The sequence below is a fragment of the Lissotriton vulgaris genome, chromosome 7 (genome assembly GCF_964263255.1).
Source record: "Lissotriton vulgaris chromosome 7, aLisVul1.2, whole genome shotgun sequence".
NCBI classification, from domain to species: domain Eukaryota; kingdom Metazoa; phylum Chordata; class Amphibia; order Caudata; family Salamandridae; genus Lissotriton; species Lissotriton vulgaris.
Window position 1 is genome coordinate 16565762 of NC_141695.1, and position 18529 is coordinate 16584290.

Sequence of the window (18529 nt, forward strand, 5' to 3'; positions counted from 1 at the left end):
TGAGTGGTATGCCCTGAAGTGGATAACACTCGGTGCCCTTACATGTTTATGTATGCACCTCTGTGCCCGTATATATTTATTAAAGGGCAAATAATGTATCCTCACATCCATTTTTTGTCACACAAGTGCATTTTGTGGTAGGCAAATAGTGTCCAAGGCCCACTCTGCCCCTTAGTGGAATTCCGTGGAATTAAACTTCACCAATTCTCCCCACCCCTACTAAATAGGTCTTCTCAAAGTTTAGATTACAAAACACTCTAGAATGCTGCTACGTCTTTATGTACTGACCTCTAGACAGTGATAATGGTCCTCTGTCTACAAAGAGGGCACGTTATGGTGTGCTCCTCAAGGTCACGGGACAGATTCTGGACCTTATATTGTCATGGACAGACCTAGGCCTTGGCAGACATGCCTGACACTAGGCTTAAACTAAATTCAGACCACAAGATACACAGAAAGTTGGGCACTGAGGTCATGTGAGGATGACATCAGCCTCTTGTTGGTCTTATTCAAGTTCAATGTCGCTCATGCTCACCCACGCTCGCCAGAGCGCATTTCTGGATCCTCTCAGGGAAACAAATTATGCTATGTGGCGACTAGTGTAATTTGGCCAGAACTATGCATTACAAGAAAGACGCAGTGTTGCCAAATTCCACCAATTTGACGCCCAGATGACATTTTCCATCTGGGCCAAGCAATGTGACATTGGTAGTGTCCCATTGGCAGTGCCCCGTTATCTGAGATGGATCGCCCATGTCCTGATCTATCTGAGCCATCTCTTTATGATTTGGGAGATATTAAAACACAACTGGACCATACCTCTAAATCTAAAATCCCCATTTCCAACTAGTGAACCATTGAGTTCAGTGGATGCAGGAGGTCCCTTCGGGGTCATCATCAATCACAGAAATGTGATCACAGCTGCCAATTATTAGACATGGCCCCCTGAAGGTTTGCTATCCAACTAGAACCGGCACCAGAAGTCCTCCTCTGTGAACTTTGCTTTTTGAGATCACTTAGGATCCCTGACTGGTCTCTGCCTTCTGTTAAACTCACCCCCTCAAGTTTCCACCCATCTAACTGATTGAGCTCAGGAAAATTTGGATTCTCTCGGTTTACCTTTAACCTCTCTTTGTGTGTGAGTTAGGATTTAATTTCAATTTTGGGTCTGGGAGATTTTCCTGGGATCCTTTCTTCCCACCGTAAGTCTAAGCTCCATATCAGCCTCTCATCTTGAACTGAAGCCTGCACAGCAAGCAAACCATAGAGATGTTCTCCAGCAAAATGAATGCTTGTGCCCTTCCCCCATTCGGCGGATAACTTGCAGCGCTGCATTTTATTTCCAATGGTCTTTTACCAGCATATAAAGGTCTTGGTGCAAGCGTAAGTACAGCCCAACTGTTAAGAAATACTGACCCCGGCTGATAAACACTTTACTCGCTGCAGGTGACCAGCGCACCAAGTTTCCTTGAGACTTGCAGTCAGTGCAGAGTTATTACCATAGCAGGTTTCACAAATCTAGAAAAATGTTTACAAGGCGGCTTGTAGGAAAACGCCTCTTTTAACATGGTTAGCCCCCACTTCTTACCTGATGCAGGATGTAATTGTGAAATGTAAGTGCACTGGTTCCCTGTTAACCAGGTTCCAAGTGTCAGATCTCTTTCCTAAAATGGTACCACCATTGGCACTCCAGTCACCAAGTTGCAGGTAAACGGTGTCCCTAGTGCCTAGGGCATGGGTACTGAAGAGGGTCCTCTAGGGCTGCAGCACAAATTGTGGCAACCTAGGGACCCTTCACCAGGACCTTGCAAACTGCCATTGCAGGCTGCGTATCTTGGTTAGGGTTGGGCGGTGAACTCCCAACCGCCGGCGGAGTTTGCAGAGTTTGTGCCACTCTGCGCTCCACTTGGAACACGGAGTTTGACAAAACACTGCAAACCGCAGCGTAGCGGAGTTTACCGACACCCTGAGCCTTTTCACTGTGGTTAAAAATGAGGAAGCAGGGCCGTATTGGTGCTGGGAGATCCCCTCATATGGGGACTCAAATGGACCGAGGACCATGAAGATAGGATTTCGCTCTATGCGGATGACGTATTGTTATATGTGGCCTCTCCAACAACCACTCTCCATCGTATTGTCCATATTTTTTGCATATTCGGGGATCACCCTGGGTATATGATCAATTAGTCTAAGTTGCAAATATACCTACTGTAGGGCCCCCAACCTCGTGTACCCAAGGAATACCACATTCCAGTGGCCGCAGAGGGCTTTCGTTATTTAAGAATCTACATTACTGTAGACCCCAATTGTTTTCATGAGGCAAGCTTACTAGGACCCTTGAGGCGCTTTCAAGTGGATGTTGCTCATTGGTGTTCCCTCCCTCTGACACTCCTGGGCAGAGCAGCTCTTTTCAAAATGCTGGCGCTACCTCGCTTCCTCTATGCGCCTCAAAATACTCCATATAGAATCCCTTATGCTTACTTTTCTGATATTGACAGCGCAGTATTGCACCTTGTTGTGGGAAGGTCGGGCAACATGTATAGCCCTACAGAAACTAACATGGGATGGCACAACAGGGGAATCGAGCTGCCAGACCTTAGGTCTTATTATTTGGTGTACCACCCTGTGGCTATCAATCGTTGGGCACATGGAGATCGGAGAGACCAGAATTTTCACTCGGATTGGTGGCTTCTGGGATAAGGTGGATACTATCGGGCTCTATAAACGAGCCCCAGGAAACTGGGCCTTACCGGCCCAACAGGACATACAATGGAAACTTGGCACGCAGTCAATATAAAATTGGGATGGCACAATAAAATCACAAGCGCATCTCCTCTCTGGGAGCCTGAGCTGTTGGGGCGACTGAGAGTGTGTCCAGGGTTTGACAAATGGGACCTAATTGGGATTTCAACATTGGGGGATATGTGGAACTCTAGGGGTCTGATCTCATTCACGGAGTTACAAAACGAATGTAACCTTGTGTCAACCGAAGTGTATAGATATTTGCAAATTACCCATGTATACAAATCAGCATTACCAGGGGGTGGTCTGATTCCTGAGGCTTCCCCGCCAGAAGATCGATTGATACTTGACCCTATGGTCAGGAAGACCATATCCTTAACGTATAAAAAAATTGGTTAACAACTGCCCTGATCTCCTAGTGCGCCTGCGGCAACAATGGGAGGCAGACCTGGAAGAGTTGGAGGAGGAGGATTGGCGAGATGCTCTGGCCTCCCGACAGGAGGTAGCTATCCCAATGAGACTACGGCTCATCCAACTGAAAATCCTACATCGAGTTTACTTTGCCGCGGGGGTCCTGGTCAAAATGAGTAGGAGACCGGATCCCTCTTGCCTCAGACATTGTCACCAAGAGGGAACTTTCTGTCATATTATTTGGATGTGCCCAGTTGCCCAAATATACTGGAAAAAGATTACAGACCAATTGGAGTGCGCCGGGGGGAAATGTTAACGACCCCCCCTAAGCTACACCTCTTAAATATATGGGAAGCCACGGACCTCACCCAGACTGAGAAGGAGATGTGTTTAAACATAGAGGATGTCCCAAAAAATGGGATTGTAAATGGACCACCTGGAATACGTACAGGGGTGAGATATGCTTGTCTCCTACTGTGCTTGAGTGATGCATTTATGTTGACAGATCTGATGAGAACAGTCTGCCTGTATATATTTTTCTATCATATGTCATTGCTGCTTTGCATAGCTGGGCAATTTGTTTTGATGTAAAAAAAATGAGGAAGCAGGTGTGGGAAGACTACATTTCCCAGACTGTTGGAGGCAGTGTAATCATGTGTGTGAGAGCAAGGCTGACTGGGCAATCTCAGAATCCTCGGTGTGAGGGCGGTGGTAAGGAGCTGTGCAGTTGCACCCGCATTGTGGCCCTGCAGGGTGCTGTGAGGAAAACCCCAGAACTGCTTGCGGCCAACCTGGGAAGCATTCCTTCTGGCACCCAATGGTCACCTGCAGTTCGGGCAAAAAAGAAGAATCTGATGCTGCTGATGCGCGAGTGCTTTGACTGACTCCAGACTTTGCAGCTGAGAGGGGTGCCAGGATGGCTGAGGAATGTGGGTGCAGTGGGGCCATTGCTACCAAAGGAGAAAGCAGGGGGGAAAAAACACATCCCTCCCTTTCTCCTGTAAAATTCAGATGTGCATCTGGGGCAATTTATTTTCTATCAGAAAAACAGTTAACATACCATAGGAATGCCTGACGGAGTAGAGCGGATTAGCAGCAAAAAGCAATGCATGGCAGTTTATTTACATCACTGCGCTACTGTCTAGGTAATAGCCTAGTAGTTGTAGGAGGTATCACTGAGCTGCAAGTGGCCTCCTTCCTAAGCACCTTTGTTCCACATGCTTGGTCCCATTGCTGCAGCAAAGATAAAAGTAAATCATCCTGCCTGCTTCATTTGCATTGGCCACAAGAAATCAATCGGGACATGACTGGACAAATCAGGTGTTTGTTTGTTACGCGTGACTACTCGCCCATGAGGGTCTCAAGGCGCTGGGGGTGGGGGAGGGGGTTCACAGGTTACAGTCCCTCAAGGACTGTCGAAGAGCCAGGTTTTGAGGTTTCTTGCGAAGATGGGGAGCGATGTTATCTGCCTGAGGTGAAGCGGAAGGTCGGTCCAGGCTCTTGCCGCGCAAAAGGAGAAGGAGCAGCCTCTTGATTTGGTATTTCTGGTACGGGGTCCACGGCATAGGAGAGCTGGGCTGATCGTAGGGTCCTTTGGGGTATGTGGCATTTGAGTCGGCTGTTCAGGTATGCTGGTCTGGTGTTGTGGAGGGCCTTGTGAGCGTGGGTTAGCATCTTGAAGGTGACTCTAGCTTCGATGGGGAGCCAGTGGAGTGTGCATAGGTGCTGGGAGATGTAGCAGTGTCGTGGCAGCTTGAGGACCAGTTTTGGATGTTCTGTAGCTTGCGGGTAAAGTTTTTGTTTAATCCACAATAGAGTATGTTGCCATAGTCGAGCCTGCTGGTGACCTGTGCGTGAGTGACAGTCTTTAGGTGTTCAAGGGGGATCCATTTGAAGGTCTTACATAGGAGGCGGATGGTGTGGAAGCAGGAGGATGAGACGGAGTTGATCTGGCGGTCCATTTTGAGCTCTGAGTCCAGGATGATTCCCAGGTTGCGTGTGGATCCGTGGGGGTGGGCAGGCGTCCGAGGGCAGGGGCCACCAGGTGTTGTTCCAGGAGTCTGTGAGTCAGGAGTGAGTGCCTTGGGGCTGTTTTTAAATGGCTCCAACTGAGCAGCCTCAAGTGCAACTCGGACAAATCGGAGGTACTCTTCTTCGGCTGTCAATCCGATCCGGACTGGCAGGTATGGTGGCCCTCTGACATGTCTCCTCCGGTGCGTTCGTCTCAGCTGGCTAAGAATTTGGGGATCAAAGTTGACAACGGCCTGACCTTAAGATCTCAGGTCCTTGCCCTCACTGGCACCTGTTTCGGTCTCCTCCTTATGCTTCGGAAGTTTCTCCCTTTGCTATCTGAGGACCACAGGAGGACTACGGTACAGGCCTTGATCGGTTCAAGACTGGACTATTCTAACGTCCTATATTTTGGCCTGCCGGAATATCTCCTGCAACGGATGCTGGTGGTCCAGAACGCGGCAGAGCGGGCCATTTTTGGCCTGCATAGGCGAGTCAGAGTCTCTGGCTTGTTGCAGTCCCTTCATTGGCTGCCTATCCGGAAGCGGATAGTTTTTAAAACCCTAACTCTGGCACACAAGGCCCTTTATGCTGCAGGGGCTAAATATCTTCAAAGGAGGCTTGTCTTTTATCGTCCGTCACGATCTCTGAGATCAGAGTTGATGTTTCTTGCCACTGTTCCTCGCGTGAGGAAGGCCCGTATTGGAGGTCGCTCCTTTATGTCCCGGGCTCCACAGCTTTGGAACTCTTTGCCTCTGACATTGCACAGCACCTCAAACTTGTTGGCCTTCAGGAAGAGCCTGAAAACTTGGCTTTTTGCCTCCTAGACTCCTTTTTTCTGTTGACCCCGTTCTCTTTTAATCTATGTGTTGTGTTTGTCTTTTTTCAGGCTGTCAATAAAGCGCCGGGACACTCTTTGAGTAGCCAAGCGCTATAAAAGACACAAAATAACATAGCATAACAGAACATAACAGTGACCTCCTTTTAGAACGCTCTATAGAGACAACAGTAGTCACAACATCACAAGGCATCATCCAGCAAGTATCTACATTAAATATTAGTAAATATCCTGGTTCAGTCTAACATCAGTCAGCGATCTTATATGATGTAAACCCTGCCGTCACATGTGTTATATCAAACCACCCACCACATGTGGTTTTATATTAGAAACAATTGCACATTCATCATATGTGAAGACACCTCCAAGCAATTTTCAATTAAGCTTTGTTGGAAATGGCGCTTTTAGGAGGGTTATCCCCAAACATTTTACATCTTCCTCCTATTTTTTCCTGACTTGTTTGTGTTGGTTTTAGGACTCTGGTCACTTTACCACTGCTAATCAGTGCCAAAGTGCATATGTCCTCTGTGTAAATTGTGCTATAGATTGGTGTTTCCATGAGTGGATATTTAATTTACTTGTTAGTCCCTAGTAAAGTACACTGAGTATACCAGGGCATGTGAATCAAGTGCTGCTCGTGGGCATGCAGCACAGATTGTGCCACCCACATGAGTAGCCTGGAAAAGGTACCTCAGACCAGCCATTGCAGAGTCTGCACGCAGTTTGTAACGGTCATGTCGACTTGGCAGGTGCACACACTGGCCAGTCCCTAACGTTCCGTTTTCTTACATGTCAAGCACCCCTAAGGTAGGCCCAAGGTACCCCTGTGGGCAGGGTGCAGTGTATGTGAATGGTAGGACATGCCCTGGTGTGTGTGGCATGTCCTAATAGTGAATTACAGCCCATTTCGTTTTTCACTATTTCAAGGCTACCTGTTCCCCATAGGACAGAATGGGAAGTTTGTTTATAACATTTTATAAACATTACGAGCCCTGGGAAGTAGGTAAGAAAATGAAGTTTAGTACGCCTGAACTCAGGATCTAAAGATGCATCTTTTAGTGAAGGTGATTTATACATTCTGGGGCCGATTCCGATCTGGGTCAGAAATCACTCCGACCGAGCCGGACTCCTGCAGTCCGACCAAACGAGTACGATGCGGCCGTATGCTGTCCGACTCGTTTCGGTCAGACTCCCATTGAAGTCAATGGGAACAGGTCGTACAACGCGTACATGGGCTCCCATTGACTGAATGGGTACGTTCCGGACAAGTGCGCCCCCTACAGTGCCATCCGCACCGTACATGCCCATGTTGGGGAGACCAATGGGTCTCCCCATGTATCCGAGCCGTAAGGCTGCGGGTAACAGGGTATCTGATGTGGACCCCCAATTCCAGCTCCGGGAGCTATTTCGAGCCGGAAGCTCCGACTCGATCCGGCTGTCCGATTCGAGCATTGTACTGGCTCGGTCGGAATTCGCCTGCATTGCGCACCGCGATTAGCTTACGGCCAAGACGTACGGAGCGGTTCGGGCCCGGAAACGAGTCGGACGGAGATTTTGCACATGTTTGCATCGTACTTCGAAGTCCGGACCCGTGTACGAACCGGACAGAAACTCAGCCTCTGAATCCGACCCGCTAATCCCGAACCCGATTCAGAGCCCTTACGACCGAGATCGGAATCGACCCCTCTATGTTTCAAAGTACCATTTTTAAAAAGTAGGTATTTTCTTGCTCAGTCATCCCGTGTGCCTCTGCGGGATTGTGGATTGCCTGTCTGGGTTTTGGATGACAGAAGGCTGGGGAGCCGGAGGGGCTCCAGATAGTCTAGGTAGGTCAGAAAAGGCTGAATAGACATGGGCTGCGAAGAGGAAGGGGGAGGAGATTTCCTTGCACCTCAAAGGGCCTTGTCTGCCTCTGACAATGCTGTCTCCATCTCCTGCCAGGAAATCACAGAAGAGAAGGCTGAACTGGTTCTGGCCGGGCACAGACACCCTCTGCCTGAAAGATCAAAGGATTTTGTGTACAAATACTTGGATCCAGACCCCTGAACTTTAGAAATCATCTGGAGCAAGAAGACTGCCAAGAAAAAGAGCAGGAAAAGCTGCAAAAAGGAATAACTGCTTTGCTGGGTGCTTTGCTGGGCCGACCAGCAGTGGCTGCTTCTGTCTTGGGCAGTGAAAGGCCTGGATTGAACTTTCTGCAACTAAATTGTGAGTCTCTCCAAGGGCTTGAGGTGGAGCTTGCCCCTGTTCAAGAAGTCTCAGGAAGAGCAAAGACTTCAAGCTCTTCTTCCCTCAGCACTGGGGACTGTGCTATAACAGAGGAAAACCCAATCATCGACGTCTACAATGCCGCTGCCTACTCCGTGTCCTGAAGGCACAGCAGAGGGCACGCCGCACCGCAACCTTGGTCTCACAGACTATGCCTGTTGACGCCGCCACGAGCCGCAGCTTGCACCATGCCCTGTTGGCACCGCACTCGCTTCACACCAAAGCTCTGGTACCACAGAAAGCACCACAACAACACCGCACACCGACTTTGGTCTCACCGATGAAGCCTGTTGATGCCATCACTGAGCCGCTGCTCGCACTGCAACCTGTGGGAACCGCACTCTGCTTCACGAGGATGCCGTGGCCTCCCTGACGCCGCCGCTCTACACCAAAATCGATGCTGCTGCTTTAAACGTGGTTTGGGGGCATCGCTCGTAAGTCACACAAAGCACCGCCCTCATCCCGCACCACAGCCTTGGCCTACCAACTCCGGTGCTTGCACCGTGACCTGGGGGCACCCCACGCCGCACCACTGCACTTCGCACCACAGCACCCGATGCCTGTCGACGCCAGCACTCCAGATTCCATCAGAGAGGAAATCGACCTGCAACGCATGTCACGTTGAGGGCTCCAGACGACTCCTGCACCGACCTCCGGAACCGCCGTCTGCGGACGTCATGCTTTTGGAAGTTCAACGAGAGGTCACTGATGCCCTGCATTTCTAAAAGGTACTGTTTGTGGGTCTTCCCGACACTGTAGCCGGTTCGCGACATCGGGGTCAGCCAGAACATTTTGGATTTGTTTGATCACGAGGCTGTGATAGTCCCGGATGGAGCTATTGACATCAAGGAACTATTCTTAAAGCATATTTTGATAAGTGAAGATTTTGAAGTACTGTATTGTGGATTTTCATCGTTTTTGGTCTTGTCTTGAGTAAATAAATATTTTGGATATTTTTCTAAACTAGTGTGTTGTCCTTTTGTAGTGCTTACACTGCATTACTGTTGGTTATGTGCAAATGCTTTACTCACTGCCTCCAAAATAAGCCTGACTGCTCGTGCCAAACTACCAAGGGGATGAGCAGGGTTTTTTTAGGAGTGTAACTCCCCTATCCTGTCTAGAGTGGTGATTTGTGCCTGGCATTGGCACATGCCCTAGCCTGCCAAAAATCTAATTTCTAACAAGCATTAAGTAGGTTTATTTTCTTAAAAGCAATGCTGTTGATCTTTCTAAACAACCAATACATGTGTCCTCCTAAAAGTCCATGGCCTTCCCCAAGACTTCAAGGTCACAAGTGTTGTGTGTCGTCTATTACATTATAACGTATTACTAAAATGACAACAGAGTTCATTTAGAGTTTGATGGAGCTGGTGAACTTAATTCATGGTTCACTCATCCGGCCAAACATGACAGGTGGTCTTTCCAAAGGGATGCAGAGGTCACAGCCCACAGTGACCTTGTAGGCCAGTTGGCGAGCTATCTGAGCCTAAAAAGACCCTGGAAGATTCAAGAGTCCACTAGATCCCTATTACAACTCACGCTGTCAATAAGATCTAACCACAGAGCCATCATCATACAGACCATGTGAACAGATCCCAAGTGTTGGACCTGGGCCTCTTGGCAGGTCATCCCTAAACTTTTTGCCTTCCTCCAATACTCTCTCTGACCTATTTTGTTTGGTTTAATGACTCTGGGCACTTTACCACTGCTGACCAGTGCTAAAGTGCATATGCTCTCCCTACTGAAAAGTGTACATGTGATTGATGTCCATGATTGGTTCATTGGATTTACTGTTAGTCCCTAGTAAAGTGCACTAGGAGTGCCAGGGCTTGTAAATGCCAATACTGCTAGTGGGCCTGCAGCGCTGGTTGCGCCACCCACAGAAGCAGCCTTAAAATGTGTCTAGAGTCTGCCATTGCAGAACCTGCGTGCAGTCTGGTACTGTCATGCTGGCTGGGCAAGTGCACACACTTGCCCACCCCTAAACCTTCCCTTAACTTCATATTAGTCACCCCTATGGTAGGCCTGAGGGCAGGGTGCATTGTAAGTGTAAGGTAGGACATGCCCTGATGTGTGTGGCATGTTCTAATAGTGAATTACTGCCAAATTAGTTTTTCACTATTGTAAGGCTACCAGGTCCCTTTAGGCCAGATGGGCTGCTGGAATTATTACACTCTATAATCCTAGCAGGCTCAGGGAACATGGTAGAAATTAATGTTTAGTATGCCTGAACTCAGAATAATAAAATACTTCTTTTAGTAAAGTTTATTTTAATATCCTGGGTTTGCAAATGCTACTTTTAGAAAGCTAGCATTTGCTTGTCTAACCATTTCAGCCCGCCTCTGCTTTTGTGTGTATCTGACTGTCTGAGTTGTGTGAGTGACAGGGCTGGGAGTTGACAGGTGGTGAATAGCAGAATGACACCTTAGTGGGAGGTGGGAGTTTCCCAGAATGGTGCTTCAGGCTGTGCTCTGCCACCACAATGCTGGCTCCGCCCCCCTGGGGAGCGACTGATGACTCAGCCTGCACCTGGCCCAGGAAGGACCGAAGCTTGTCAACAAAGTGCTCAGGCTGCCCCTGACTTCACAATGCTGGCTCCGCTCCCCTGGGGAGCGGCTGATGTGCCTGCCCTCACACTGAATGCAGAAGCAGAAGTACCCACCACAGGTGCTCAGGGACTGAGAGCAGTTATGCAAAGGCCCCCCTGGCCTGTAAGAACAAAAGAAACTGGGTATAAAAGTAGGAGCCCTGCTCCTTGTAAATTAGATCCTGTTTGCGCTACAGAAGAAACTCTGCTCGAAGAGAAGGACCTGGAAGGACAAGGAGGAGTGCTGTCTCTGGCCTGTGTCTGGTGCCTTGCTGCAGAAGGAGAGGAAAAGAAGAGACTACAAGAGACTTTTGCTTTTTGAACTTTGTGCCAAACTCTGCTAAAAGATCTCCAAGGGCTTGCTGCTGAACTTGCCCCCTGACCAGCGCCCCAGGAACAGTGGGCGCTACCCCCTGAAGAAAGCGACTGTGTGTGCTGCTTATCGCTGCAGCGCTGACTGAGGAGTCTGGGAGCGCTGGGCATCCCTGCCACGCTCCCCGTAATCCAGGGCATCGATATCCCCCCAAGCACCGTGACCGGGGCCCAAAGCAACAGCAAGAGCTACGTGAGGCCCAGCCACCGCTGGCCCGAGCACCGTGACTGCCTCTGCACCGGGAGCCCCGAGAGCAACGTGAAGGAGGACCCGTCCGGTCCAAGCGCCCGAATTGACTGTGCCTTGCGCCGTCAATCCACCTGCAAAGATGGACAGCCGCCCTGTGATAACCCCCCGCTGGTCGGCATCCTGCCCGACAGCCCAGCTGTGAGCGCACAGCTGCAACCGGCACTTTGGCTGGGTACGTCCCGCACTTGGGGACCGTACTGCCACTTTGCCGCCACCACACAGCCGCCGCCTCCAGGGTCGGAGCGAACGCCAAAGGAAGGACCCTGCCGCCACCAAGCACCGCCGCCCCGGGTGACCCGTGACCTGCCCGGCTGAGAGCCGCAGCGCGCATCGACCCCGGAGAAGCAACGCGACGTGGGACAGCTCCCCTTGAAGCCGCCCGCTCCACAAGAATTTGAAAGGTACTGTGCTGTGTCCTCACGGTGCGAGCGTCCTGCAACCCGAGCTCGCACCGCGCTATCTGCTCCCAACGCGAGCCGCCTCTGAAACCGAGGCTCGCACTGCTCTTGGTCCTCGAGGCCCACGCGGGAAGCGTGAGCTTTGGCCGGCCGGGCCCGATCTCCTCTCTGAAGCGAGCGGAGACAGCGGAACGTGCATTGAGGCGATACAAGACACTGAACCTTGCTGAACCTGGGCAGAAGGCCCAAAAGATTGCTTATTGCTAGAAAGAACTGTGGCAACTTGAAACCAAGTAAACTGGAACCGCTATTGAAAGTTTGACAACTGTATTTACAAGCCTGCTTGAAATTTATATAAAGAATATATATTTTTACAAATACAGTTTGGTGTCATTGTGTGGTGGGTTGGTTGTGATGGTGTAATATTGCAAATGTTTAACCCTATGTGCCCCAGAGATTAGCCTGAGACTGATTAAGCCACACTACCTAGAGGGTAAGCAGAGGTTGTCTTGAAGGTAGCCCTCAGCCCTGACGAGGAAGAGAGAGTCCCTGCTTGTCGCCAGTGCTGCACTGCGCCAACTAGAGACTCCCCCTTCCTACACCAAGAATAACGGTATAAGTTATATCTCACCTCTATAATCTCATAAAAACTGACAACTCTAACTGTGGTGTGCGTAACACCGCATTCTGCAGGTGTAATTTAATCTGAAGTCAGATATGCTGGACACGCTATCTCCTTTCTCTCCAGGAGTAAACGTAAGGTCTTGAGTGCTATCACAGAGTGAATATGGACTTTAGAACTTGTAGCTCACTGTGAGAATGGATGGCGTCATCCCATTGATGAAAAAGCATAAAGTCCATTCAGGCTGGCTACACTCTTCCCAGCTGTGTACTTCTGACTTTGCTGCTCCTTGATAATGTCACAGAAGGACTTCTGCTCTGTGAGTTGGCCACCAAAGACTTTAGATGATGAAGCATTGACTCATCTCACACTAGTGACCTCTGAATCCATCCTAAACTTCAGGTCTGTCTTTCAAATGCTGCTTTCACATCGGCATATCATATCTCACTCAGGTCCATGACCCTGATGTTAGTGAGGTCGCTGAGACTGGTCCAACCCGGCCACCATACCACTAGTGGATTTGACCCTATGACCAGGATATGACATGGTCCACCTTGGCAGAGCGAAGGAAGCGCGGGTGGCGCTGTGTCTATTCATCGTAGTGCTGCTCTAACTGGTCTGCTGAAACGTCACCTACTCCCTTGAAGGCAGCCCTTCATGCAGCAGCTTCACTGGCCTCAAATACTAGAAGAATTCCCTGCTTTACACATGTTCTTACATCCCTAGGAGGTCACACAGCGTGTAATACAGCTCGCATTCCCGACAAGGTCGCCCACCAACAAACCCAGTTCAGACAAAACCTTCCCTCTCAAGCAATCGTTCTCTGGGAACAAGCTCTAGACATGGATGTCCTCCAGAATCTGAACCCTCATTGACACCGGTTATGACTGAGTTCCCAGAAGTTAATATTTGTTTCCAGAGCTCCATGCAGAGGTCAAGACTGAAACCAGCTCTTTTCACCCACATGAGAAACACAAATAAGAAAGAAACTCTTTGCAGCAAAAGATGATCTTAACTGAATCAAAACGATGATGATGACACGTAAACAGCACAATACCTTGTCCTCACTGCTCCATATTCTCCCTGTCCTCTGTCTATGTTCACATTGTCCATTTTTCCATGTTCTCACTCTCCTCTATTCCATGTTATCACCGTCTTCAATAGCATAAGACATGAAATTATTGCAGTCACAGCAATACAGAATTGAGAAGTAGGAATTGGGGTTCCTTAAAGAAACTGATCTTCCCTCCTAAACATGAATAAATCCTAGAGTTTCTAATCACAACGATAAGTTTAGAGTAAGAACAGGATGTATGAAAAGGTCTCCAGGAAACTCATCAATGCGAGAAGGTGTCAGAATAGTGAAAACTCCAGAAGTCTATAAAATGCAAATAAGTGTTCAGCATGAAGCTACACACTCACAAGAATCAAAGGAAGCAGAGGGGTCTGCACCCTCGAAGACAAAAGGGGTCTGAGCAGAACTCTAATGGAGTGAACACTCATTAAAACCAAAAAGGGTCAGGAGCGATCTTTCGCTCCATATCCAGAGACCCAATGATGTCCCCTCCTCACGCTCTGCATCAGTGACGTCCTTTGGTTTCCCGCCCCACAGAACTCGGACACTTACAGCTCTTTGATCACCCCTTCGTTCCTGCGGCCCTGAGCCCCCCTCGTTCCTGCGACCCTGAGCCCCCCCTCGTTCCTGTGACCCTGAGCCCCCCTCGTTACAGCTCTTTGATCACCCCTTCATTCCTGCGGCCCTGAGCCCCCCTCGTTACAGCTCTTTGATCACCCCTTCGTTCCTGCGGCCCTGAGCCCCCTTCGTTCCTGCGGCCCTGAGCCCCCCTCGTTCCTGCGACCCTGAGCCCCCCTCGTTCCTGCGGCCCTGAGCCCCCTCGTTCCTGCGACCCTGAGCCCCCCCTCGTTACAGCTCTTTGATCATCCCTTCGTTCCTGCGACCCTGAGCCCCCCTCGTTCCTGCGGCCCTGAGCCCCCTCGTTCCTGCGACCCTGAGCCCCCCCTCGGTACAGCTCTTTGATCATCCCTTCATTCCTGATACGTGAGGAATAGGAGGCCTCTTCTGTTCATTAGATCTCCACCTTCTTGCCAAACGTTCTCTTCTCAGGCCTCACTATCAACAACACAACAATTCTCCTTTCTCCGGCTATGAAATCATGAGACACACTGCAAAGCAAAGAGCACGCAAACTAAGCAAAATGCATTCCAAAATGACGTCCTTTGGGCAGCTCACTTTAGTTGAGCTGCTGCATTTCAATGTGCATTTCGAATACATGTTATATATGCCGGGGAGAAGATGGCGGCCATCGAGTAGCCGGTCACAGAGGCTCCGGGAGTCAGGAACTAAGATTAAAGCGGGAGACAAACGGGGCTATTGCTACACAACTGCCCCTTAAAGGTTGAAGAACCAGCGAGATATGAAATTTAATTTTTGGTGAAATATATGGCTTGAGTGTATAATTATAAGGGACAAAAAAGCAGGAGAAAGCTTACAGGATTCGCTTGCTGGATTTCGAGTCCAGCATTTTGACTTTTCCCGGTGCGGGTTCATCGGCCCATTGAAGGTGGTGGGTTCAACTAGGTTTGTGGCGGCCATGCACGCTGGAGAGCAGCCCCGGGGGGACGAGTGGCCCAGGAGTTGATTTGGTCTCGCTCAGCTCGAGAAGTGGATTGAGGGCGGAAAGCCATGGCACCCTTCCCCATCCAGGGCAGTAGAGGCAGAGGCCAAACAATCACGCTGCAAGATTCACAGGAATCAAAGGAAACCACTGGAAGACAGAGTCGGCTGGGAAGATGGGCACTGGTGACTGTGCTGGAGCGAGAGGCATAGTAAGTCTAATATGGGGGGACAAGGCTGGAGATGGCAACCGGACACTCAATTTTGACGGAGTGGTGGAAGATTTCAAACTGGTGGGGACAACAGGCAGTAGTGGCACAAGCACAGGCAAACAAAGTAGATACACCCTGAGAAGTGCAACTTTCAATCAATTTAATTCTGGGCACCAACCAACATTAAGTAATCAAGACACCATGGTATCATCATAAAACAGGAGACGCAGTCTGGCAAAAAAGATATAAAACTACCACCACCACCCAAATCAAAAGCAACACCAGGGGAATGGGTCACTCCTAAAAAGAAAAGATCCAAGAAAACAAAAACAAACCCCTCAAAACCCTCAGAAAGTGAAACTCACTCTATCGCTGAGGAGCTACTTTAAGGTTGCTCCGAGCACGCTAAAACCAATAACAGGCATTGCCCCAAACGTGCCCAGAAGCTACTGGAATCCGCTGATTACCCTGAAGGAATCAAAGTCCAAATAGGTTAAAATTACTTGAAGGTGAAGTGGAGATAGCGGAGACAGCGGAAGGAAAAGGTATAAAGGACACAAAGATGGCAGACGATGGACATAATGCTATAATCATGAGTACCTCGTTGAACCAGGGGGAGATGGGCTTTTTTGAGACAATCATTAGGGTGGTATTAATAGTGAGCAAGCGGCAGGTCAGAGGGTGGACATTGCTGACACTGCAGACCATGCTAAACAGACTATTTCTCGTTCAGTTTCAGACTTGCTGAAAAAGTTGACAATGGAAGTCAGAAACAGGTTTGTGGTGTCAGAAAGAAAGCAAGCTGACATTAAGCTGTCATGTGAAAAAATGGAAGACAAACTAGACTCATTAGCTGCCAGAATGACTGCATCGGAATCCACTGCAGCGGAGTTAGTCTCGAAATCAGAGGAAACCACAAAGGATATAAGGAGGAATAAAGAAAGGGAAATGGGCTTGAAAACTCCCAAAGGAGAAACAATATATGTCTGCTCAAGATCCCCAAGGGGGATGAAGGTAACAATCTCAAAGAATTTGTGGTCAAACTGATTAAGCAAGCAACCCAAATTGATTCTTCAGAGCAAGCTCTTATGGTAGCTATTCAAAGGGTGCATAGGGACCCGTTTAGACTGAGCCCAAATAAAATCCGAACCAGGAAAATCTTAGTTCACTTTCTAACATATAATCTGAAGGATGGCATTTTGCATTAAGCTCCCAAACTGGGCTCATTATATGTAGAAGGACTAACCTTTGAAATACGGTCTGATGTGTCATCCATCACAGCAACCAAGCAGTTGGAGCTGGGGAAGCTATTGGATCCCTTTAGGAAACAGGGTGCAACCGCCCAACTTAACTTTATAGCCACACTAAAAGTAATGCATAACAATAAAATGCAAGTGTTCAGGTGAGTAGAGGAAGCAGATAACTTCCTACAGCTCATCTCAGGGGTGGAGAAAGCTAAGTGAAATGTTCTTATTGTATTACTTATAGTATTACTTTTCTTATATCCCTCTAGTTCGAAATAAGAAAGTTGGATATATAGGAGCACAAAACTAGCCTTAAACTAGTCTTGAACATCTCTTCAAGCTAGTATAAAATATGAGTTTATTTCCTGACTGCAGGGGGGGGGGCTCATAGGCCAGGGTGGGCCATAATACGGAAAAAAGGGGGTTCTCCGGGCGAGGGTTACGTAAGGTAAAGGGGAGACGGAGAGGGGGGAGCACAGGGTGTGGAGCAGTGGGAGAAAAGTAAAAACAAATGTGCCCGATTCACCTGAGTAGGCTCTGCAAAACTTTCGCTTTTGGATTAGCGACATGGCACATTCAATAGCTGATCAAAATGCACTTCGGAGGGTCCTGTCATGGAACTTAAATGGTCTAAGATCAAAATACAGGATGGAAAAGATTTTTCAATATGTGAAAGATGCCTCAGAATAAGTTCTTATACTCCAGGAGACACATCTAATGGATATTGAGATTAGGAACTAGTGTAAGACTCGAAGCTGGGTCCAGGATGTAGTTTGTACCATGCAACAATGAGGAATGAAGGGTGTGGCTATAGTATTTAAAATAAATCCTGCTATCATGTTAGAATGCAGAAAAGTAGATAAGATGGGGAGATGGGCCAGAGCTAAGATAAATTGTCAATCTTATAAATGTACAGTGGCAGGACATTATGGTCCTAATATACACGCCCCCTTTAGAGGTCTGCTTTCTGAATTATTAAATTTTCCAGGCCCTTTAATTCTGGCAGGAGACTTTAACATGGTTCTAGACCCAGTTATGGATCGCTCATTAAAAAACAGAGCAACTCCGAACTGCAAGATGAGATCAATGATTAAGAATGCTATGAGACAGCTAGGATGGCTTGATGTATGGAGAGACAAAATGGGAAATACAAGATGGTATACCTTGCATAATAAGAAGTACGGTCGCAAGTCCAGACTAGATCTCTTCTTAATCAGTCTTGACCTGAAAAACTGGGTGAAGGATGTAAAACACCTGGAGGAACATATATTGGATCATTCGGCGATTGATTCAAGGTTAAAAAAGGAATGGCAAGTGAGCAAGCTTGCTCACTTTGAGTATGGGGAGGGCTGTGGAAAGCTTCTCTCCTGGAAGACCAAATAGGACCTAGCAAGGGGAAACAAAAAAGGAAATAAGATATGAGGCCTCAGGGAACATACTTAAGAGTCCTGTAGAGATTGAAGAGGCTCGCATTTCGAAAAGGTGTATCAAGAAGATCAAACGGTCCGGGAAGAAGAAATAAAGGCCTGGCTGGACCAAGATGTCCCAAAAAAAATCAATGAGGAAGAATCTCACAACTTAAACAGTTTAATAATGAGAAGTGAGGTTAAGAAAGCAATAGCTGCAGGGAAATCTGGTAAGGCTGCAGGACTGGACGGGCTACCTGAGGAACTTATAGATGTTTGATGGAGGTCTCTATCCCCATAATGAAGAAGTTATTTTCCCATATCTTTGAAGAGGGAGGGAATATGTTGAAATTGTGGAATGAAGCCACAGTGACCTTGATCCTTAAACCATCAAAATCACCTTGCTCCTGCTATTCATACAGACCAATCTCTCTGCCTAATCTTGACTATAAAATCTTTGCCAAGATTTTGGCAGAAAGGTTTAAAGGAGAGAAAGGGGGTTTGTTACATAGGGATAAAAAAGTCTTTGTTCAA